Genomic DNA, 25,975 nt, shown 5'->3' on the forward strand with positions numbered 1-25,975 from the left:
GGTTTGGAAGAAGTGAGAATGATGATTTTTTTTTTCTATCCCATTAACATCTGCCTCAGGTGATCCAATCACAAGTGTGTAGTATACAGTGCCACAATTCCATAGTAAACAAGGGATTAAAATCTTAATTTGAACCTACAAAAAAAAAAAAAAAAAAAATTTTAGAATTTTGAACAATTTAAAGAAACTTTGAATGTCAACATAAAGCATTGAAATAAAACGTTGAATTGAATACTTTTTTTCAATTATATTTAATAATTTAGGAATCAATATCAGTTCATCAAAATTATTATTGATTAAAATCTACTAATCTGTATTGTCAATCCAGCCCTTCTAGACATTAATTGCATTTTTTTATACAACCACTTTTTAGTTTTTTTGTTTGTTTTTTTTTCCTTTTTTTTTCACAAGCTCATACTCATGCTTTTCTGCAGTGTTGTTGTTGTTGTTTTTTTTCCATCCAAGAAATGTGTTGGCTTTCCTTGAGGGAAATTGTGTTTTCTTGGTCTGTGATATCTGCACTATGGCACAGATCACCTCACTGAACTCGCTGCAGAGTTTGTGTTGCAAGTACATCTGTTGAGTGAAGACTTAAGAGAAACGTAAGCAGAGAAGGATGCTGAGTGCCTTGTCTTTGGCAGGAAGAAACTCTGTCTGTATTTGAGAAGATCTGATTCAATATGTCCCATATATGACAATGTCACTTCATTAGTAATTCTAGATTAGGTCATATTTCATACAACCAGCTCGAGGGTCGTCTTCTGTAATTAAATGTGATAAATGATCAGAAGAATGTGTTGAGCTCCAAACATGCATATTTTGCACCTACAGTTCTGAATGCTGAATGGCAGATTCTGCTGCCATATGTTCGCACAACCGTCTGGTAACGCAGAGAAAATATGTTTCCAGAGTCATTATTACTGAAGTAGTGATGATATACTGTATGCAGACATGCATTTGAGCATCTTGGGTATTTCAAGCTTTAAGTTTGCACACAATTTACAGCTGTATTGAGAATGCATTTTAAATTCATTTTCTAGTAGCAAACAGGAATTGCAATTTGGATTTGGACATTCATGAATTGAATTGGAGTCAATTGTTCATTTCTGAATTTTGCACAACTTTGTTAAACTCAAAAGTTTGAAAACTAGCTAAGCAAAGGGAACTCTAAACCAAACTTTCTGCTACAACAACTCATTAACAGAACTCCCCAAAAAAACAGCTCAACTCTTTTTCCCACTGCACAAGAGTCAGTGCTTTTTACCATAGAGGATGATTTAGCCTAAAAGAGCGCTGGAAATTTCTTCAGAGGCCTTGGGAGTGACTCGATCAGTCTGCTGCTGTCTCATTGAGAATGCCAACTCATTTCTCAGCCTCAGCTCTGCGGTTGGAGCCTGTGTGCCATTCCTGGTTCATTCTTATGCATTTCCGTTGCCAAAGAGCTCATCAGCTGTGATGAGGTAGAGCATGAAATATTCCTGGCCTCCATTTTTGCTCAGAAATTTCTCATGGTATTTGGTAAAGTGTGGCAGGGAGGGAAGGAGACAGGCATGATTTGATGGACTCCAGTCTCTGAAGAACTAAATGATACATGAACAGATAGCGTAAATGAACAGTGACGGCCACTTGGTTTCTCTGGGGCATCTGAGTGCTTTTTATTGCACAAGGGGCAGGCTAAGCGAAATGCAAGGAAGATTGCAAATGTTTGGAGACAAATGAAAATCACAGTTTTCAGGCAAGTTGCCCAACCTCTTCAGCTTACTACTCTCCACTATTTCAAAACTTCAGTTTCTTCATGAAGTATTGTTAACAACAGTTTGCATGGCAGTCTGTTTTTGTGCCTTCAGTCACCAGCTGCATGGAAAATGACTGCTGGTGACTTCTAACTGTCCAGCTAGCCACAGCCTCACTCATCTGCTCATTGAGACATCCACGGTCAGACTTGACCCTCTCTGGGAAAATGAAATCAAAGGTATCCCCTTTTAACCGTCAATGTCCTTCCAAGTTGCAAGAAATAGCCTTTGTCCTATTATCATGATTCATTTATTGTGACTTGCTTGTTTGTGTGGTGTGTTTGGAATAGGTTTTATGAAATACAGAAAGCTCTGAGCATGCACTATTTGTCCTTGGTTTGATGGGAAAATCATGGCTGGCAATGAAGGACAGTTACTGTTGGAACTTATTGCCATTTGCCGTTGTTGTTCTGGATCAGATATCAAACTGCTGGATGTGGATTAAAGTCGTCCACATAGGAGAATCATGCAATCTCCTGATTCTCTCTTAAAGCTGCCATTTTATTCTGATTAGCAGATTAGCATTTAGATGTAACAAGAAAAATTGAGCACAAGCTAGTTGATGTGAAAGAAATAGAATGAAGATAGAATAGAATAGAATGAAATAGAATACATGAAGTCATTTGCTATCAAATTTAGCCTCATCTTGTCAACTTGTTGTGGAGCATGTTCATTTTACACAAATTAAATGACACAAGCTCTTGAGTGCTTTGTGAGAACATCCGCATTAGCTTAAAATGCGCAGCAGATGTACTTTTCTGCTGTGCGCGGGATTCAGAGCGAAAGTCTTTTAAATACTGTGCACCTGAGACTACAACACTGGCATTTTAAAAGTGGGGCTAAAGCTGCGCTGGTATTTGTACACGAGTTAACATACTAAGTAGGCACTACGGTAGCTGAGCTGTAAATATTCATGGTTGGCTCTTTGCCATTACGTTGGCTCTAAAATCGCATTTTCTGAAGCGTCATTTCATAAAGAGAGCAAAAAGCTGCTCTAAAAATCTTAAATTATTTGTAATTTTGTCTCTCGTTTTAAACTAATTGTCACTGTGAGTGAAGTGGCAGGCTGGTGCATCTGCCATGTCCAATCACAGACAGAGTAGTGTACAATGGGAAACTTGAACAGTCTGTCTAAGTGTGTGTATACATGTGTTTTTGAGCCAATCTCATCATCAGAGCACAGTCTCGCTTGATTGGGCAAGGTGATGCTGACTTGAATAGGTAATCAGGCTTTAAACACATGAACATGTTGAGGTGGCATGTCTACTTTTATATGAAGAACTCAGCTATTCTTCTCTGGGTTTTTTTTTTGTTTGTTTGTTTGTTTGTTTGTTTGTTTGTTTTTTGTCATTTTGCATCAAGTTAGCTGACATGACACTCACTTCTGGCAAATAATCATCATATTTTAAAAGTGTTGTTTTACTACAGTTTAAAAGAAAAATAAAATACATTTATAACTGGCCAGTCAAAACTGTGACTTTAAGACCAAGCTGAACTGGTTACATCATTAGCAGACTGAACATGCAGTTAATCCTACTAATTGTGAGCACCTTGCCTTCCAGCAAATCAGCTAGGACTAAAGGCTGAACAATAGTACATCTAATTAATGTTCATGACCCAGGCTGATAAAGGAGATCTGGGTTTCTCTCTGCATTTCCATTCATCACTATAAATCTGCATGTACCCATGTAAGTATGCAAGCTTTATGTCACTCATCAGAGTAATTAAGGTTTTGAATTCTGAATGTAGTTTTTATTTTCGTTGGTTTTATTTCCAGACTAAAGACATGCTGGTAGCATCAGCCGTGGAGTGAGAATTAATCCTACTAATGGTGAGTGCCTTGCCTTTCAGCAAACCAGCTAAGACTAATGGCTGAACAATACCACATCTAATTAATATTCAAGAGCCAGGCTGATAAGGTTAATAAAGGAGGTCCATGTAACCTGGAGAAAGTCATCTGTTCACATTCCCATTCATCTCTATAAACCTGCATGTTTCCATGTAAGTATGCATTTTGCACTATTAAAGTTTTATATATTGTGTTAATGTTAGTTTTAAATTTCTTAGTGCCACCTAGTGTTATAGTTGAAAGTGTTAGAGGTGTGTGTGTGTGTGTGTGTGTGTGTGTGTGTGTGTGTGGCAATGATTCTCACAAGAAATTACACAAGTGGTCAATCATAAAATTTAGGTTCCAATTTAAAAACTACTTGCAAACATAAAAAGGGGCCTTGTTTAGGGATTGTCTGTGGCATTTACAGCAGTACCTTGTGTTGTGACAGAATTTTTCAACACTGTTCACTGTGACTTTCAGTCTGGCCATCAGTCGCATTGACACTTGGGAGAGATTAGAGTTCACACAAGACGTGTTCTCCCTTTCAAATAGCTAGAATTAAAATATCAAAGTTCTGTTATACATATAAATTTGAACGTTTAATTAAAAATAATGTGCATTTCATTTGTCAATTTAGTGCGTTTCATGAGAATGTGTGAACCTTTTGCATCTGCTAATGAATTAACTAAGCTTCCCATAATCTGTTTACAGAAATGTGCAGAAGTTTTCAGCCATAACCAGTTGTATAATTTTTATTTTTGAAACAAACCTTCTCCTCAGCACGAGAAGATCCTACTAGACGAAACCAGTTTTTTCTTTCTAACTCTCTGCCATGCAAGATGGATGTACTGGCAATGATTATCTGGAAACGTCACCAATGTTCAGTCACAAAATTAGGGATCCAGTGAAAACTACACACAAATATAACAAAATACCACTTGTATAAGCTTACAAACGTTTCCGACCATAACCAGCTGTGTCATTTCTCTCTCTTGGAAACAAACCTCTTCTCCGCATGAGAAGACCCTGCTAGATGAACCCAACCTATTCTTTCTCATCCTCTGCGACACAAGTTGGATGTTCCAGCAGATAAAACAGCAGCTCACTTGTCAATTTATGGACTCCAGGTATACTTCAAGATCCACTTCCCTGTTCCAGTCATTAAATCTGTCCTGCTCTGCACTCTATCCCTGCAACTTCCTCCCACAAACCTACAATAATTGGCACAGCCAGATCTCTTGTCTTCCACTTTCCTGGAGGTTCCCTATTTTTCCATTTCTTCTCTCCACGTTGTAGTAGCCATTGATATTTCCCTCAGTGTGACAAGTGAGGTTATTTTAAAATTCAAACTGGATTCATCGGTGAGCCAGGCGATGACACTTTTTAATATCTGAGTGAAGGTTGTGCGGGAAATGTGAAGCAGACGGCCGGTGTGAGAATTCATTACCTGGCCCCTTCTCCCACCAGCGCCAGCTGCTGCCTCACACAATCCATCTCAAACCTGAAATTGAGCCCCATCCTCTGCATATATTCCAGCCCCATTACAATGTCAGATATCCAGTCCTGAGATGACGCCTGCTGCTTATGCAATGTCAACTTGCTTCAACAACTTGACCCCCATCTGCTCCCTCTTACCTTTTTATTCCCTTCCCAGTATTCATTGCTCATGCAGAGCAAGCTCTCGAATACATATTTGTTGGCAGATAGGCCAGTGTGCAAAGCTGCCGTGTCTCGGTGGAGGTGTGCTCCTCCTCGACTTAAATGTGATGTTCGGAGGCCTGATGAGATGCTGATACTGTGATTGTCTGGTGCCCTATTGAGTGATCAGCACTGTGGGCTAGATGTTTGATACCCTGTCATTCATGTACTATCCCAGTGTCATTCTCTTAACACTGTTCTTCCCTTTCCAATCGTCACTGAATGTGTTTTACTCAAAATGATGACAGTACACCGAAGCATGTTTCACAAGTGATTACAGCCACTCAGTGGCGCATATGAATGAGCCATAAATAGCCTACATCATTAAATGTAACCCTTATAGTTTTATTTTCTTTATATAGCACATTTCTACTGCCTTCAAAGCAGCCCAAAGTGCTGTACAATGCATGCAAGAAAACCAAACACAATAACAAACACAACATCTTTTAAAAAAAAAAAAAAAAAAAAAAAAAAAAAAAAAAAAACAGTGATCCAACAGTGTAATTTTGGACTATTGGTTGTTTATGTAATATTATTTTACTTGTACTTGTTGTTTTTCAAATAAAATTTATTATACAAGATTTGTTTCTCAAATATATTCACCCCACTATTCTTTCACCAAGACTGCAATTATTTGATCAAAAATACAGTAAATTATTTTTTAATATAATTTTATATAATATATTTCTGTCCCCCTCACTTCTGAAATGATGGCTATGCCCCTGGCCTATTGTGTTGGATTGCTTTAAAGTGCTCATATGATGTTGCTAAAAAGAACATTATTTTTAGTTTTTGATGTAATGAAATGTGTTTATGCGGTTTAAGGTTCAAAAAAACATTTTCCACATACTGTACATTGTTTCTCCTCTATGCCCCACCTTTCTGAAATGTGTAGTTTTTTACCAAGCTCATTAGTCTGAAAAGTGAGGTGTGCTCTGACTGGCCAGCTATCCAGTGCTTTGTGATTGGCCAAATGCTTCAAGCATGTGACGGAAATGTTACGCCCCTTAACATACTGTGATGTGTGTCCCGGTCAAAACACCAGCGTGACAAGACAAAAACAATAAAACCCATTACAAACGAGCCATTTGTTGCATCCAGTGGGGGCATAATTATGGATTATAATGACTTGTACTGTGTTTTTAAGCATTGCGTTGCATCAAACAAAACCATGTCTGCATTTGTGATCGGAGAAACGACAAAACAACAAGCTACTCTACACCAGCGGTTCTCAATTCTAGTCCTCGCAACCCCCAGCTCTGCATATTTTGAGCGTCTCTGTGTTAACACACCTGATTCAGATAATCAGCTCGTTAGAAGTGATCTCCGTCCATGAGCTGTGTTCCCATTGACATGGTCCCTCATTGCTCCCTACTCCCTAAGCGGGGGAAATCTGTTGAAATATACTTCACTTCGGAAAATTCATTCACGGATTTGTGCTGTGCGATGTCTTCACACACGGACAAGTGTGACATCATATACCTCTGTAAATAATTACAATTTAATTTCACATCTTGCACACTTCAGTGCACTTTGAATGGAACATACGTTTGCTTCGAACTGGAATCATAGCGGAATATCCTGTGATATCCTTTACATATGTAAACTTACTTACAGACTGTGAGTCAGGAACAGGAAACAGTCCTCCATAAAATGTGCCGCACACATCTAAATATTTGGGTTGAACTGTTCTGGAACAGTGTTGTTAATACAACTTAATCACTGATTTCTAGTTGTGTCCTCTTTTGGCAGGCTAAACAAAGTATTTTCGCTTTCACAACGAAACAGCGTCTCCATGACGTTGCGGCAGCAACAATAGTACAGTGAGAATCAAAGTAGGCTAATGCCTTTCTTTGCATAAACATTTTGGTGGCGTTATGCAAATCTTCCCAAATAGTGACGTAGACGTGGGGGCGTTTAAACAAGGCGTTTTAGAAGGGCGTGGACAAGTCTTAACTTTTAGAAAGAAGATCTCTTTGGGTTTGAGACGTTAGTCTTTGCAACTTTTCAGATCTTCTTTATGCACCAAGAGCTTGTAACACTCCAAAGAGAAAGGAAAACTTGAATTCGCATCATATGACCCCTTTAATATGCATAAAACAAACATTCTTTGCTGTAGTGATCCCAGAACAAAAGAGCAGCATATAACCTTTGATAATGAGCAGTAATCTATAAACCAGGGTCATTAAAGCAGTGTGATTTTAAGTTGAAACAAAACTGGAGACTTTTTAGTTTCACAGGGCTTAGAGCATATATAGTTTGTTCTAGTCTCATTACTGTGCTTTACATTGTTTCCTAATCTAACAGTTCCCCCTCTTTTTTTTTATTATTATTTTTTTTTTTTTAAACCATGGTGATACAGAACAAGTACATTCGGTACAATACAGCTTTTGACCACTTATTCTTTTGTTCAGGGCTTAGATAAATATTTAATGAGTTTCTTAGTGAATTTCTGTGTAATTACGAAAAAAGAATGGCTTGGAACCTGCTGTTCCTTGTAGTATGTAGAAGCTCTAGCAAAGGGCTCTAGCTGTTTTTGTAAAGCATGTAACTAGCAGGCTATGCACAGCTCAAAATTGGGCTGCAAAGACATAAATATTGTTCTGGGAAAAGTACTTGTGGATGAAGAGTTTCAAAGTTCTGTTTCTATTGCTACATCATAGGGTATGAAAAAGAAACTTTATATTCAAAAGTCAAAGCAGAATCAATGAGGCTGCATGTCTTCAAGCAACAGGCAATATTTTGTTTCTAAATGAATCGATGGAGTGAATGATTCTATAATTGACTCATTCATAAAGACAGTCACCTACTGGTGTAACAGTGTAACCTGCAGAAAAAAAATACCCTTACTAATGCACAGACTGATTAATCTATATGCAATGAGCAATCACAGACCAGCAGAGAAATCCCAGTGCTGTTGAAAATCCTCTTCGTTTTCCCTACATAGAAGGCAGACCTACAAAGAGCTTCAAATTGATGATATCGTATCGTTTAAACATGAAAATTTCAGAATATTACCAGCGTTTGACAAAATACTTTGAACTAAAATGGAAGCTGTAAGAGTCACATTTTCCTTAGACATTCTCATGAATGTGTAATGAATGGAAACCTGGACTTTTTCAAATTTGTTTTGATTTTCAGGCTTGGAAATGAATGGAGTCTTCAAGAGTTATAGAAATTCCTATAAGGAATTTGTTGTTTTTATAACAAGGCTAAGCTCTAAAATTGTATCAGCTATACAGTGCTGCTTCTAGTTGATGGAATATTTTAGAGCTTAGCTTTGTTTATCTCTATGAAAATGATTTCTCTTCATATAATGATTTTTAAAATCTTTTCCAGTGGTCTTGAACAGCTGAGAAAGTCATGAAATGTGGGAACCCTGACAACTGTGTTGTCAAGTCTCTTTATAATGCCTTTGGTCCCTTTGTTGCTGACACTTTTGTTATCTTTGTGTTTCACCCTTGTTTTGTTATAAAGAGCAGCAAATTGGGTTCTGCATCCTCGCTCTGAGCCTTTTGTTACACCTGCATTACAATGCACTGCTGTATTTACTGTGGAACACAAGCAATAATCACCCCAGCCCACACACCCCAACGAGAGATGCTGCTCTTTACAGGTTCTAGCTCATCAATTCATTCAGTGTTCTAATTTTGGCTTTTTGTCCTGTTAAGTAAGATTGCACTAAACAATTACAGCAGCTAGTGTTTTAAACCCCTCCATGCTTAGGCCTTGTAAATTTGGTTCTTAACACTGATTCCTTGTATTTGCAGAACAACTTCCATTATCGATTTCTGACACCTTTTTGGCCCAGGAATGTGGCTTAATGGTGTATTGTGATAGAGCTGTTTCTCTTTTCGCTTCTAAACAGGGCCGGTATGACTCCTTCAACACCCTTAAGCTGTTAAACCACTTGTTAAAACACTGTGTACTTTTTGTCTCTATTTTTGTAAACCGAGGATAGTCTTTTCCTCTAGACCTGTCACGTATGGGCCTCTAAACCCTAATTAATGTAGGAAGCCCAGCTGCTTTGTCACTATTAGGTCTCTGCTTTGAACTGAGACTTGTGCCGCCTGCTTATGTTCTGATTCACACGTGACGTAAGAGACTATTACTGTGCTGTAGAAATGGGAATCATAAGGAACTTAATAAATCTAGTTTCTGAACAATTCCTTTAAGAATTTTTTATAATATTTTTAAATTAGCAACACTTTTTCTGTTTATTGCACTCACAGGTCTTTTGCTATGAGGTAATTTCAAATTTCATCAGACACAACAAACCAGAGTAAATTTAATACTTAATACTTTAACATGTCGAATGAACAACCAGTCAGTAATTACATTGATTTATCTCTCATGTGCATCCGTGCTAGTAAGTGTGATCCAACTACACCAGTAGAGGCTCAGCAGAGCCTAATGAATGAAACTCTAGATGCATCCCAATTCTATTCCATTTTGTAGTATAAATAGTGTGTGAATTAAAATAAGTAAAAAGTGCACTTCAAATACCCAAAAAATAAATAAATACTTTGTGCACTCAACTGTCGCAGATTTCCTTACATAATGGAAAGGAAGGGACTATTCTATTAGTATATTCGACTATGCTATTAGTAGATTGTTCCCTCTGAATTAGTGGAACAGTGCACCATGTGCGAGAAGCGTTATTGGAATGGATAGTCATAAAAATAATTTGGTTCTGGTATATTGATAAAAGGAGCCGGTTCAGAATAAAAGATAATCCTCAATTCCCAACCCATCTGTAAAATGTACCTCCTGTCTGGGTGTAATCTGTGGATCTGTCATACAAACTCTGGGGTTCTGATTGGTTGCCAGTCCATTCTGGTAACAAATTCACTGACAGTGCACATCCATACAATCAAACACACATTCATAAATAGACATACACATAATGCACACATTTAACGCACAGACACTAGCTGCGTTTACATGGACCCTACTAATCCGATCGTAATAGGACTAGAAGTACAATCAGAATAAAAAAGTCACATGTAAACACATCAATCGGATTGAATTGGCCAGATCCGACTAAAATTTCAATTGGATTGTAAGGGGTGGTTTATTCCTTTTGTAATCCGAACGAGAGGACATGTAAACACGTGATCGGATTAAAAACCGAAATCTGAAAGTACTGTGCATGCGCAGTGACGTAGAACTAGCATAATGACGTATGACCCGCGGAACGAGGTGTTCTTCCAGGTTAATAAAGTGTCATAAATAAAGTGTCCTGTCATTATAAAACTACCCTTTCACTCAGCGTATGTGAAGTGGAACAGGACCACGTCCCACCAGTCCTTGTTTAAGACTCTCATCAACAGACGATTAGTTTTGGGTGTGGGAAGGGGCACTTTTACAAGTTATTTATTTTAAAGTAACGTTAAGCAGCACAACAGTTCATGTGCTGGTTGTCGTCTAATTAGGACCCGAAGTAGATAAATATAATGTGTGCTTTTTAAACCAGTATGCGACAGCAACGGGAAACTGTATATTCATGCAGTGTGCACATGTCAAAAGAGTAAATCCGATCAGAAGCTTGTGACACATAAACGCGCATATTAACCCGATCACTTTATTTAGCGTTCCTGTAAACACTACGTTCGGATTCGTCAATCAGAATGAATTCATTCCGATGGAAGCAAAAAGTGTCCATGCAAACGCATCTACTGTCATTATGAATCAGTCCAGGTGTCACAGTTTACTGAACTCACACCACATTGAGATGGATGCAGGCCAGGCCTGCTGCTGTTTTTAACATAAAACACACTTTAGCAGCTGTGGCCTAATGGTTAGAGAGTTGGACTTGTAACCCGAAGGTAGCATGTTCGAGTCTCGGTGCTGGCAGGAGATGTAGGTGGGGGGAGTGAATGAACAGTGCTCTCTTCCACCCTCAATACCCATGGCTGAAGTGCCCTTGAGCAAGGCACTGAACCCCCAGTTGCTCCCCGGGCGCTGGATATAGCTGTCCACTGCTCCGGGTGTGTGTTCACGGTGTGTTCACTTCTCACTCCTGTGTGTGTGCACTTGGATGGGTTAAATGCAGAGCACCAGTTCCGAGTATGGGTTACCATACTTGGCAAATGTCACGACTTTCTCTTTCTCTCTTTTTTTTTTTTTTTTTTTTTTTTTTAAGTGCCACAAGGAAACCCAATAGCTCCTAACAGTCTTTAAGCAACTGTTAATATACTACTGCTTTATAAGTACTGTGGCATGAGTGATGTTTTATCAATATTTATGTTGATGTCAATAGTTTCTACAGTCTCAACAGATTACAGATTGAATTTACAATAAATAGATGCTGTTAATTTTCACTTGGCAAAAGGGAATTCTGCCACTACAACTCTGTGCAGTATATCTACATGATAGACAGAGTGCATTAATAGAAACGAACAACAATGCAGGTAACTTGTCACAAGCTATAATTTTTAAAAAGCCTGAATCTCATTGTAATTCAAACCTGACTAGAAATGTGTTCCCTATGGGAATTTACAAGCTGGCCTACTCGCAAATGTTAAGGATGACTTAAAGCGAACACATTAGGGTGCAAACGGACGACCTAGTTGGTCTATTGTCAGTACATGCTCATAAAAGCCTTTGACAGCCACTCTAATGTTAACTCCCAACTCAGAGATCAGCGGAATTTAAGGTGTTTGGGGAGCCATGCTGTAATTTTGCCAGAACGTTCAGATTAAATAAACAGTGTGCCTTTGCATCAAGGGCAACCGGAATGATGACACGCTTGTCCAGGTGGGAAATAACCTCAGGCACACAATTCAAATTTAAAACTCGGCGTGTTCGCAGAGATGAAGCTGGAAATCTGACAGTAAATCTGCCCTGCTTTGGGCCCCAGCCAGAGATCAATATCTGCAGCGGGATGGGGGACACTTGGGGGGAGGTGGGATTATTGAGTATGGTTGATGGCTTTTCAGCTCGGTGATGGCAAGTAATTTGTGGTGCTTCAATGTGTAACCTGCTATCCATTAGAAATGACCGGATAACTGGGATTGGATGAAGTTTAGCCCACCATGAGTGTATATGCTTGAATATATAGACAATGGGCGTGATTGATCAAATCATTTTCAGAAATCCAGTATGCACAAATTAAGTGCTCAGGGACTGGGATTTGGATGGGTGCATGACTGCATTGATCTAAAGTAACATCATTTGTATCAATTGGTGCAAGAGTCTATGCTTCTCACTACTGTCTATAAGTCATTTGTTCCCATATTTACCTTGCTTGAATCATACTGGTATTTTTTCCTAAGCCTTTACTTTGTACCTTAGGTTGCATTTGTTTATAAGAAAATACAACTACAAACTCCATTGTGATGCTTAGTTTTAATGAATCAAAAACATACTGCATGTTCAGTAATTAATTACATTAACACAAATTATTTTTCTTTTCTTTTATTCTTCAAGGAATCATTAAATTGATCTAAACTGACAAGAAATAATGTTACAGCATAATGTTACCAAAAAAAAAAAAAAAAAAGATTTCAAATAAATGCTGTTCTTTTAACATTTATTTTTCATGAAAGAATGTTGAAAAATGCAACATGGTTTGCACAAACATTTTAAGTGGTACAGCTGTTTTCAACATTTAAAACTGGAAAAATGGCTGCTGAAAGTTCAGCCTTGCCATCACAGGAATACATTTTTAAATATATTAGAAAACAATAACATATATTACAAGAGTTATTTTGAATTTTAAATTACTGTATAATGTTTTGCGATTTACTTTTGTATTGTTATTAGGTAAATACACCCTTGGTGAGCATAAGTCAATATATTGGGGAATTTAAATTGTGTTTCTATTTAAGTGTATTGTATTCCTTATGATTCCCACCCTTTATCAAGATACATCTTTGTTGTCTTTTTCTTACCTCATACAGGTGAATCTTCCAAGGACGTCATCTTGACATTGACTTGCAATCAAATCAAATTTTTGTTATGTTTAGTGTCCATGTCACTGTTTTGTTCCTCTCTATTCTGCAATATCAGAGTTATGGAACATCAAAAGAAAAACCTAACATGCTTTCTCACTTCCACAACGTCTTGTGTTTGGGTTCACAGCCACAAGAGGAACAGGAGCCAAAGCTCAGCACGGTGTGAGAAGGTTGCCCTCAGGCAAGCATGAGACTGGCCTTGGTAATTGGCACCAGTGAACGAGAGGGTCCTGGCACGACTCCGAAAACCAGAGGTGAGACTAACCCCTGTGGATCCCAGTAGTACCCTTGAGAGCTTTTTCCTAGGGGCATTATTAACCGCCTCCATGAGTCTGCAAAAGCTTGGAATACAGTAAAATATGCACTGTGTAGCCATAGCATGGCATTTTAAATTGTTTATTGTTAAAGTGGTAAAAAGTGTAGTGAGAAAATTCAACCTGATTTAAGTCGTGTGGTTAACTGCAAGGAGTCTCATAAGTCATATCCACAAATGTGACAGACCACAAGGGACACTTCATTATGTCAATAACCTGGTAGCCCCACCCACACCGCAAACTCATTGGACTCCTAGTCCTGCCCCTTATGCATAGTAAACATCAAATGTGGATGTAAAGAGATTGTAGAAGTTTAGAATTCGATAAAAGGTTACAAATCCCTCAAGGTACGTCCCATCAAACACAGAACGTTCCCCTAACATTAGCATATTGTTTCCATTTGGTTATTTATTTGGGAATTCATTTATAACATTATGGAAACATTGCAGGGAGGTTTTTGTGTAATAATAATTTATTTAAAACTCTCTAATGGTCTTTTTTTTTTTTAATGTTCGGAAACTAGATTTGTTTGTTTTAGCTCTACAGTGTGTGAGTACAAGAAGCTTGATTGGCTGTATTTTGTGAATGTTGCGTCACTCACTTTTTTTTTTCAATTCTGCAACTTACAAAGCTACTTACAAAAGCAGTTTGTCAAAGAGCCAGCAATAGTTATAACAAGTATATTAGACACTTAGATTAGGAAGCAAGCTAAAGAAAAAAATAATAAAATGGTCAGTTTTGGTCAGTACATGGTGTGCATTTATCCAAAGTATTCAAGACAAGTTCAGCTTGTTTGTTCCTTGGGAATCAAACACAGTGCAAGGACTCTGCTAACACTGTAATTCTACTTGTTGAGCTACAGGAACTGTCAGGTTGAGATGTCAGGCCTGCAACAAGTTTGTTCCAATAAGACTTCTTAGTAAACAGATCTATAACCAAGTCCCAAGTCACACTTGTGTATAGTTTTCATTTGCAGGCTATCACACAGGGATTTAAAAAAGACATGTCTTTAGAGCTTTTAAAAAGTTGATTGTATTTATGCAAATCTTTCTGTATTTGCTTTTTAAGACTTGTTGTGTCTCTACAGGAATGTATGCATTCTGTCCAGCTTCAGGCAGAGGAGTTAACAGAACATCGTGTGAATCAGCGTGTCTCCAGTCTACACTATCATTAGCCCTGGGGTGGGCCAGAGGGAAAGCAAGGGACTGTGGTGCATCTCTTTTCATTTACCTTTTTTTTTTTTGTTTACCTCACCCATCTATTCTCTCTTCATGAGTCATTATTCCCCATCTGCAGACACATACAGTAGCTGGAGTGACGGTTGTTGTATGGGCATGCACAGAAAATGATCAATACAATATTGTCACCAAACACATCATTTTTCAGTTGGGTTTACTCAAGCCATCCGCTCTGTCACTTCTCAGTTTTTTATTTTCTCTGCTACCTACATTGCATTCATTCCACTCTGCCTTTATTCATATTTGAAATGCCGTTGTTGAAATAATCTCTTCACTGGCATGTTTATTCAGGGACAATATGGGAAGGAGACGAACCACTCATAGAAAAATTAATGTAAGAATATTGCACGTGTAGAGATGGAGCTTCTGCCTTTTGATGGAGGGGTGGGTGGTATGGTCAAATGAATTCATGCTAGAAGTAATTTATTATTTTTATAAATATAGTGTGATTTAAGATTTTGACCATATATACACAGAACTGTTCTAAAGTTTTATTATTTTTATTATTATTATTATTATTATTATTTATTATTATTATTATTATTATTATTATTTCACCAAAGCTGCATTAAATCAAAATGAATTTAATCAAAATACAGTAATATTGTGAAATATTATTACGGTTCTGTTTGAATGTATTTTAAAATATATTTGAATGTATTTTATTTATTTGATGGAAGAATTTTCTACAGCCATTCCAGTCTTCAGTGTCATATGATCCTTCAGAAATCATTCTTTGGTGCTCAAGAAATATTTCCTAATTGTTGAAAACAGTTGTGCTGCTTAATATTTTTGTGGAAACCGTGATACAGCTTTTTTTCAGGTTTCTTTGATAAACAAAGTTCAGAACAACAGCATTTTGTGTGTGTGTGTGTGACATTACTAATGTCTTTACTGTCTTATTTGATCACTTTAAAGCAGCTGTAAGTCTGTAGAAACATGTTCTATTTAAAATGAATGCTGTAGCATATTATTGAAATTCTCTTTAAAAAATTCTCTCTATTGAAGGATTCTAGCAGTCAGATGTTCAGTTTCATCTGAGTTAAGTCAGCTCCTGTTTTTAAAATGTTGAGACATAATATTGACAAGCAGTTGTGGGGATTTCCGACTTTCATCATTCCAGAGCTGTGTTCGTATCCTGTTTAACTACATCGGAAAAGCTGTGTCAACTGAAACTTGCTTTGAATTAACTTTTTGATTCAAGTTTCTTTCTTTCACCCGGTTTGTGAGCGTTGACTTCGATAACGTTATTTTAGCAGCTCTCATTTCTCAGGAAAATGGCCTTATCCAAAACACAATTCCACCTACAGACACACAAACAGGTTTATTTAAGCAAAATCAGTAAATCCAGAGCCCAGATATCATCTACTGCAAGAATAACCCAGTCACTGAGTGATTAAATTCAAACCGATTGACTTTGCAAAGTGTCACAATTCCAGAATTGATGAAACCTCTATCAATAAATTGAATACTCACTTCTGAGTCACAGTCGGCCCAGAAGCCAATCACCTGAGTGTTTTTTGCCCCGGCAGGCAATTCCACAAGAGTATTCAGATCAATTTACCAGAGTAATGGCTTTGTCTGGGTTTTGTATGCATGTTTAATTTTTCACCCTCAAGCAGCAGCGCTGCCCCAGATTTACAGTTTTCAGCATTAAACAGTCAATCCAAAGTTGGGCAGAATCACCACTGACCCTGATTCTTTCTCCGTCTTCTTTCTCTCAACATTTATATGTTTTAATAAAATTGAAATCTCAGACTGTCTGGGGAGGATATTTTAAGATGGCAGTTGGATGCTGGCAGGATCACAGACAGAATGATAAAAGGGACTTTCTGAAACAGGACTTCTGTGAGACCACGCTGTGGTGGCCAAGAAAACAAGTTGCTAAGTGAGAGCTGTTAGACACGCTGTTCAGAAGGAATTTCAGTAAACTAGAACTGTAATGAGGGCAACAGGTCCTTCAAATATATAGATTTGTGGATGATAGATGGGTTTTCAATGACTGAATCTTAAAGTTTTACCTCCCCCACTCCTTTTTTGTCCTGTTTTAGCAATGGCATTCTTTCTTGTTGCCTTTTGTTTGAACATCTCATAGAATTTGATACTGTAATACAACTTAGTGTTTCTTCCACTTGAGTAAAAATCTGAGCTGATAACTAAAATCTTCTAGGTCAGGGGTCTGCAACCTTTTTGGCAAGACGTACCATTTTAAATTTCTCTGGTTAACCACTGTGCCAACCATCACCTCCTGCAGTTCAAACACATTTTTAAAATGATACCATAAAAAAACAACTCATAATCTTGTCAGCGTGCCACGCGACTTTTATTAATCGATACTAAATCGCTACATTATATTTCTCAGCAACAAGGTTTTTTTTAGTTTTTTTTTTAAGCTGTCGGTCATTTAACATTTCTATCGTAAAACGTATCATTAAAAGTTGACTAATATTAAATGATTTGCAGCTTCATCTTACCTCGCTCTCTTTAACGTTAAACTGACGCTTCGCGCTCTGTCAACAGTAAACCCCGCCTACTTTGATTTGATTGGCCATCTGTCATTTTGGCATTGACGAGCGCTGTTAGACATCTGAGGCTTTGATCTGAAGCGCCTAGTATGTGCAGCGATCCGTAGACTAGCACAAGTTAATTCTCACACTTTAATAGTATTTATAGCTCCTAACAGGCTGTGCGACTTTGAGAAGTTTTTACCTCAAAATGTACGTCAGTATGCAGTTTTCCCTATTGCTCGCCTGCCAGCGATTATCCCTCTGTGTGCCATTGTTGGCACGCGTGTCGTAGGTTGCCGACCCCTGTTCTAGGCACAAAATCCTGCCGGGTATCATCAGGAATTGTTCCTGCAAAAAAAAATTTTTTTTGTAGGTTGGAAGTTCACTTTTGGTAAAAGTATGTTGATATTGTTATACTATTATAATATGTATTAACATTTTTAACTTTTATTTTTCTATTTTCTTTTTCCAGTTAATTTTTTTTTTATTATTGTTTTTAGTAATTTTGTGTTTGTCACTTTCATTAGAATTATAAATGTTGTTTAGCTTGAATTTTATTTTTGTTTTAGTAATTGCAGCAATAATTTTGATTTAATTTAGTTTTTCATCCAATGTTTTTTTTTTCAGCTTTATTACAATTAACAAAATCTTGTGTGTGTGTGTGTGTGTGATATTGTATGTGTGTGTGTGTGTGTGTATATATATATATATATATATATATATATATATATATATATATATATATATATATATATATATATATATATATATATATATAAATAATAATGTGTGTATGTGTGTGTGTATATATACAGAAGATTCAATATTCTTTTAAGTGAAAGGTTTTTGTTTTGTTTTTTCGTTTAAGTAAATTCTTGATTTTAATTTTATAATAATTCTAACTTTTTAATTATAAGTAACATTCACAGTGGTTTCAATGGTCTTGTGCAAAGTTGCAGAGGTTACATGTGACAAAAAACTGCGGCAGATATGTAATGTAAAACAGCTAGATCATTCATTTGTGATTGGGACAACTAGATTATTTTTCAAATAAAGTAATGCACATGGCATGTTCATAGTTGGTGAATTTTCCCAATTCACTGTTCATTTTGGACCCTGCATATCATTTGTGTTTGCTCTTTTGCATTTGCACGTTGCACCAATTGGTTTGAAGAAAAACAACATAAAGGAGAAGAAAGAAAGTCATATGTGCTTGGAACAACATTAGAGTGAGAAAATAATTACAGAATTTTCATTTTGGGATGAATTAACCCCTAAAACTTCAAAAGAATCGAAAATCCCAAGTCCATTCATATATTTAAAGCGATAGACAGTGGAAATTGCCTGTATTTTATCTAATTTGTGGTGTATCGTGTGCAATTCATATCAAGCACACAGTAAAACCAAAAAGAGCAGAGTCAAAATAACACCTGTGCCTATTCAGTTTGACAGAGTAATATTCAGTAATTCAAAAGAAAGATTACTTTAAGACATACCACTCAATTGTCAACAGCAGACCACTTTAAGCATAGTGTGAATGTGTGCGTGTTATAAACAAACTCAGACTGGACACAAATGGGCACCACTAGACCTCTGATTCATGTCAGACTCCAGGCTGAATTGATTACAGCAGCTGTCTGATTGCTGACCGTCCATCTGCTGGGGCCAGTCTAAATTGCAACTCCTCCGAGGTTCTCGTGGCCCCTCCCTATTCCAGTCCGGTGCTGATAAATCAAATTCAACCCTCACTCTCCTTTGCCATGCCAACACAGGAAACGACTCACCATCTCTGGGGCAATTTCCCCAGAGATTGAATTGAAGTGATTTATGAGTGCCAGGCATTGGCATGCAGGACTCATGACTGTTTGGCGATGAATGTTTGTGAACTCATGGAAAACAGAGAATGTTCTTTGTAGGCATGAAAATGAAAGTCAAACTGATTTTAATCAAAAAGATATCACAATACGATATGATACGATACAATATAATTTTTTGTGCTATATATACATATATATATGTGTGTGTGTGTGTGTGTGTGTGTGTTTGTGTGCTTTATTGCCGGTTGCCTTTTCAACTTCTGGAGAGCTCTAATGTTATGGAGCTAAACAGAAATTTGGAGGGACGAACTTGGGATTTTTCCATTTTTTTGAAATTCTGTCATAATTTTCTCACTCTCATAAAATGAGGCTCGTTTTGAGGATTGGAGCTTTCAAGCCTCAAAAACACACTATAAAAGTGACTTGTGCACTATATTCCTTATGCATGGCCTGGACTTACCATTGGGCTTGAGTGGGCTGCAGCCCATGGGCCTTGCCTTGTACGGGGCCTCGCCTTTGCCCATATACGTTTGCTTGATTTGTTCATTATATGCAAGTCAGAATTCAGAAATTATTAACCACATTTCCACTGCGCACGCAAGATCTAAATGGGCCAGACGGGGGTACAGTTTACAACTACAACCAAAGAGCGCACAATTAGAAAGATAATGATACATTCTCAAATGTTCACACCTCATTTCTGCACAGAGAATGATTCTATATTACTATATTAATGTTCCACTAAATTATGCGATTATCTGATCAGTTTTGAGCGCTCTCTCTCTCTCGTCTTACTGCCATTACACAAGTTTCTGTTTTTATACCATAGCTATGCCTATGATATAGGACTTAGCATATCACACAAGCAAGAGTCTCTCGAATACCTGCACGATCGCAAATGTACAATAAACAACAACTTACAGAGTAACTTTCAGACACAATTCCGTTTTGCTCCGTCAGAGAGAAAATAGAACAAACGGCAGAACCGCTGCATCTCAGAACAACAGTGTTTTGTTCCTCAGCGTTACATGGACCAGCAAATGATTCAGTCAGGCTATATGTACAGTCGTTTGAAAAGTTAAACGAATCTGCTTTTTAAACTAATCAGTTGATTCAACTCACTCATTAAGACAGTCACTTGCTGCCACCTACAGCTTATTTCACTTTTGCAATCATTTAATATTTCTACATTAAAATGTTATTTTTAAACTTGACATTTATGCACACTCCATCTATGAATTTTGTTGATATAGTGATTTCATATGATTGTTAATAGCCAGCATGTCTTTTTATTCAAATGAATTTGATTAAGTAAGAACCTGACATAAGAGGACACAGATATGGCAATAACTTTTATAATACTAATAAGCCAACACATCTCTGGCTTTTTTTTTTTTTTTTTTTTTGCTCAGTTATTTCAGGGTTTTGAAGGGTTTCAGGTTTAAATTACATGATGGTGAGTAAATAATCCAAGCTTATAGTTTATATGTCTGTTTTTTTTCACATCAACACACAGTATCCCTCAAACCTGCCCACTATTCCAGTCAATATTTCATTTGAGGTGAAAAATCACATAAGTCTCATATCTGCACAAGCATGTACATCTCGTGAACACCTTCTCTCTCAAGATGTATTCACACACCTAGTCCTGCTTTGAGTTGTGACAGGTGAGGAGAGGAAGTGTGACATTTCTTCTGCAGATGATCATCTCAGCACCATTTATTAAGCATTGCTGAGGGGGGGATCTGAGGGTGCTGTTGGGTATACAGCAGGAACATGACTCACACATATTTGGACTTATGGGATTTTATCTGTTTGTTCAACCAGGTTTAACGCTACAGTATATGCATCACATATAAAACTATATTAACATGATTTACTCATAACATTCATCAATACAGAACTCCAGTGTGGGACGTACAGGTCTCTCAGTAAAAAGTCAGGTGCAATAAAATCCTATGATTCAAGAAAGAAAGATTGCTTGTGCAGCCAGAAAGACTGCATTTGAAAGAAAACTTTTGTGTATTGTGTCAAAGGACACCCCTGCAGTCATATTCTGTGGGCGAAGGAGTGTAACTTTGATATTGGATATTTTTTGGAGGGCCAAAAATGGTAGAGGTCTTGTTTTCTAATTTTAACAGGACTTCAGAGTCAAGTTATTGGTTCACAAAAAGTCATGGTTCTGTGAGACTGCCGACTGCAAACATATTTACCGCATGACTGAACTTCACTTTTGACATTTTGTAGTGTTATCTGAATTCTAGACCAGGCAATTCTAGACAATTCAGAAAATTGTTTCTAAACACATTATAAATGTTAGAAATGTATTGCTGAAACACGTTACAAAGACTATTAACTATGTAGTACTGAATTGTGGCGTTAGACCGTTAAATAGTTTCACCCCATTTTTGGGTTCGGAATTTTTTGGGTGTGCCTGAAATGATGTCTCGATGATGCAGTGGAGTCACTGGGCATGGCCTCTTCCCTAACACTATAAGAGGTGTGATCGACTTGAAGCACCGCTGTGCCGACCGATCGTCGTAGGACATTAAAGTACCGTGAGAGCTTTCGAGAGCAGATGACTCCCAGTCGCTCTCGTGGTTCTTTGATGTCATACACCGATTAGTCTGCACAGTGCTGCTTCAAGTCAAACACCCCTAATTACTAGCGTGCACAAAATTGGAAACACTTCAAGAGTTTCAAAGTCATCATCTGATTGGTTGAATTATACAGGATTTCCGGGAGATGTGTGTGTCGTGTTCTTTAACATTCCGCCTGGAAACAAAGATTCCTTGTTGCCAAACCCCCTCATGAAAGAAGAAAGCTGTCTTGTTTACAACTGAGACAATGAGCGCTTGTCAGGATCAACTAAGTGCTGGATTTTCAAAAGTATGTGAAATAGGTTAAGTTTGTGGCATAGACTCCAAGATACGTCCAAGAGTTTTACACACCGATCTGTTATTGTGGGGACATTTCCATGCCCCTAAACATAACGCGGCACAAAACGAAACGTGCTTGGTTGCTTTACCTGTCAGTCAGCCTCTTGGGCGGTCCTTGGTTATTCAAAGCAGCCGCAGCCAGGGTTCCCAGGTTTGGCTACGAGAGACTAAGAGCGCATTAGCATCAGTAGTTCACTCATTTAACCGCGAGTCAGCGTCACATCATGTCAGCTTTCTTGCGAATGGGCATGGTTTCAGCACCGACAGCGGACAGGCCCCCAGCGTTTGAGAGCATAGAATACTGTTTTTTTTTGTTTTTTTTTTCGAGATTTTAATAACTTATTTTATTTATTTGACAGAACACATATTTAATATTGCTATACACAGATTATAAGTTATTTTACGTTCATAGGAGGAAATTTGGATGTAACCCATATCCCATCTCTGTGCCATCCAGTGTACAGGTAATAGTGCGTAAGTGAACAAGTCAGACAGAGATAGACACTAGCACGCATTCTCCAATGGTATCTGGACACTTCAAGTATCATCTCCTTTGATCTATGTGCTAAAAAAAAAACATTATATTAACTCAAGCATTACAGGAACCATTCTTCATTAAGAGATTGTGGGGTGAGAGGTCAGTCCCTGGTATTTGCCTTCTTCAAACACCTCTAGTCAGCACAAAGAAGCCTGGAAAGATCACTAAGGGGGTCAAAAGAGCAGAAATCCCATCGTGCCATGCAACAAGATCTATTTGATACCACCATTTCTCCATGTTAAATTAAACCATCGGCACCTGCAGGGCATATCTGTCAAACAGCTCCTGGCTCGCTCATCCATTGTAAACACATTGCCGGTCGATTGATCTGAACAGCTGCTACGGTAATAGTCTTCCTCTACAATTATAAGGATGTTGTGGCTGTTTTGTTGTTCGTTTAATATGGCGAGGGTTTTGGGAATATAATTTTCAGATGCTTCTGCCATGCTCTTCTCAGATATCGATCTTGCTCTGTCATGGCTGGCGCAACTGTGATGAAATCACAAGCTTAATTCTGTATTCCTTTTTTTTTCTACAGGTGAGATGAATTTGTGATGCCCGAGGCAGCTTGTTTTAATTACACCCTCTATAAACGCTCCATTGAATTACAATGGCAGTTCTTTAATTACGCAATTCATCAAATTCTAAATACAGAAAAGTTCAAACTGAAATCATGCTGCAAACCCAATAAACAGGTCACACTGAGAAAATACATTGGCAAAAGCCTTACATTTAAAAAAAAAAAATAATAATTTCATGAACTAGAGTGCTGCATTAAAAGGCATTTGAAATCGTAATTGTGACAGCTGTGGTTTGATTTTGATTTCCTCTAATTTTTTTAAAGATGACTTGCAAGCTACATCATAAAGTGCCTTTCTTCACAGCTCTCAAACAGATCTGAGTTGAGCTCTGTGTACCAATGCAGTCAGAAGCCATGTATGCGCTTTTTTTTCCCCTTCATTTTCAACTTTTCCCCTTTTTGAAAGAAATTCTTAAAAGAAAAAAAGACCCTTTTTATCATGATGTGTTTTGATGGGACTCAAGTTCTCCTTTTTTTTAAGTTCAACGTTTTCGTCAGGAAAAACTGGATATAAATGGACAAAATGTGTTTTACTCCAAGCAAGAACAAAATAATAAAACAGAATCTGTTCTCACACAATTGTAACATTTCTTGGTCAGAGAAATCGCAGCCGGTGTTTCAGCAATTTGTCACGTTGCTGAAATTCATGTTGGTGTTTTTCTAAATCTTTGTTTTCACTCTACTCCAAAAACAGCCACAGTTTCAGGCACTATGAGCAGGAATGGGATTTTTCTGTATTTATAATACGGTTCCTTTTCGAACGTTCACTTGTTATTTATGGGAAAACCCCTTTTTTCCTTTCTGCTGAAGCCTGATTTGTTCACGTTTGTGTAGCTGCACAAACCAATGGTATTTCAGCCCGCCAGAAGGGGCGGGCCGACCGCTATACAAGTCGGCCCGTAACGCCATTCATCAGATCATTTCTCCTTCAGCGACGAGGATCGTCTCTTCTCTGACTCTTCTGCAAGAAGAAGCTGTAGAAGAAGCTCCAGCTCTGCTCACCGCCGTGGAAGAAGCTGAGGCAGCGACGTAAGCGATCTCTGCAGGCATCCGGCATCCAGAGCAAAAGAGCAAATTTCTAAGAGCAAATTTCAGCGACTGTTGTTGCAAATGTCGTGCCGTGAGTGTGGTTCGTGCAAGGAGCCCTTGCATGATGAAGACAAACACAGTGAGTGCACCACCTGCCTCGGCCGCGTCCATGCAGAGGCTGCGCTCGCTAATGGCTCATGCTCTTTCTGCGAGAGCATGAGTCTCTCTCGTCTACACTCGCGGATCACCTTGTTTCATCTCCCCCCCCAGGCCCTCCCGTCTTTCTCCTTCCCTAAGAGGAAAAAACTGCAGGGCCCCGCCCATCCTGCGTCCTCTCACGCTGGTGTGCATCACAAGTGAGGATCAGTGCTTCTCTTCAGCTGCAAGTGGACTGGTCTCATTTGGCGCGTCCAAAAAGGACATTATTATCGACGATGTCACCACCACCGCCGTCAGGAACGGAGGAATGGTGTGATTCCAGTGAGGAGCCCGAAGCAGCCCCTCCCCCTCGGGTGCTGAAACCAGACGCCCAGCTTATCTGCATCCTCGCAAGGGCTGTGGAGGATCTGGGCCTCGAGTGGCCGGCTCCGGACGAGCCCGCCCATGGCTTACTGGACAAGTGGTTCCTGCCAGAGACCCACCAGCAATCCTCTCGCCAGCGCCCAGCCCTGTTCTTGCCAGCTGTCCACGACGAGCTTACCAAGATGTGGCGTGCCCCCTATTCGGCAAGGGTAAACCCCTCGACTGCAGCAGCTCTTATCGCCGTTCATGGCACTGACTAAAGAGGGTACGCCAAACTTCCCCCCCGGAGGAAGCGATCGCTGCACATCTGTGCCCACCATCTGCCCCCGGCTTAAAGGGCCATGCAGCACATCCATCTAAGCCCTGCAGGACCACCTCGGCCATCGCCAACAGGGCTTATGCGGCAGCCGGACAGGCCGGTTCGGCACTGCATACAATGGCGATCCTTCAAGTGTTTCAATCCAAACTTCTCGGTAACATGGACGAGTCTGGCCAAGAGCACCAAGAGGCCTTTAAGGAGCTGCGTACAGCAACAGACCTAGCTCTGCGTGCTACAAAGGCCACAGCGCAGGCAATCGGCAAGACCATGGCCAGTCTGGTGGTGCTGGAGTGCCATCTCTTGCTAACGCTGACAGAGATCAGGGATGATGATAAAATGGCCTTCCTCGACTCTCCAGTCTCGCCGAAAGGGCTATTCGGCTCCGCTGTAAATGGGTTCACTGAGCGGTTTTCGGAGGCTCAGAAGACATCGCAGGCACTGCGTCATTTCCTCCCTAAACGTGCCAGCACCACAGCTGCGGGCCGCCAGAAGAGCCCCACTGCTCAGCCTGCAAAGCCAGCACAGCATCAGCCTCAGTGGAAGACGGAGCCTGGGCTGAAACAGCACCCCAGGCCGGCAAAACGCTTTCCCTTCCCGAAAGCGTCAAGGTCCCCGCCCATGACCCCGAGCCACCGAAGCCATCCTGAGGCCCTAGAGAGGAAAAGGAGGGGCTCCGTTTTCGCCTGTCAGTTTCGTTGTCAGTGGGTCACATCCTGCAGGTGCAGTGCGTACTCGAATATTTTACCGCTGTGATAGTGGACCCACATACTAGAGCAAATTTCCTCATCCTCTCTCAATCACAAACACTTATACGAATGCAGACTCCCCGCTTTTTCAAGGCGAGTTCTCGTTCGAGAAAATAAAACCTCTCGCCTCCCATTACACGGCCTGG

General features: G+C 39.0%; 1 long non-coding RNA gene across 3 annotated transcripts in view; it reads left to right on the forward strand.

Annotated features, from left to right (window-relative positions):
* Window positions 1–2,626: 2,626 nt before the first annotated feature.
* Window positions 2,627–25,975, forward strand: part of LOC122147048 — a 34,763-nt gene continuing 11,414 nt past the window's right edge. The window contains exons 1-4 of one of the 3 annotated variants that reach the window (XR_006161390.1): window positions 2,928–3,481; window positions 3,571–3,794; window positions 13,408–13,534; window positions 14,682–15,289. This is a non-coding gene — a long non-coding RNA (uncharacterized LOC122147048). Of the gene's footprint in view, window positions 3,482–3,570; window positions 3,795–13,407; window positions 13,535–14,681; window positions 15,290–25,975 lie in introns of those variants that run through there. The other 2 variants (XR_006161392.1, XR_006161391.1) reach the window with 2 other exon arrangements.

Source organism: Cyprinus carpio, chromosome A12 (genome assembly GCF_018340385.1).
Source record: "Cyprinus carpio isolate SPL01 chromosome A12, ASM1834038v1, whole genome shotgun sequence".
In the NCBI taxonomy this organism is placed as follows: Eukaryota; Metazoa; Chordata; class Actinopteri; order Cypriniformes; family Cyprinidae; genus Cyprinus; species Cyprinus carpio.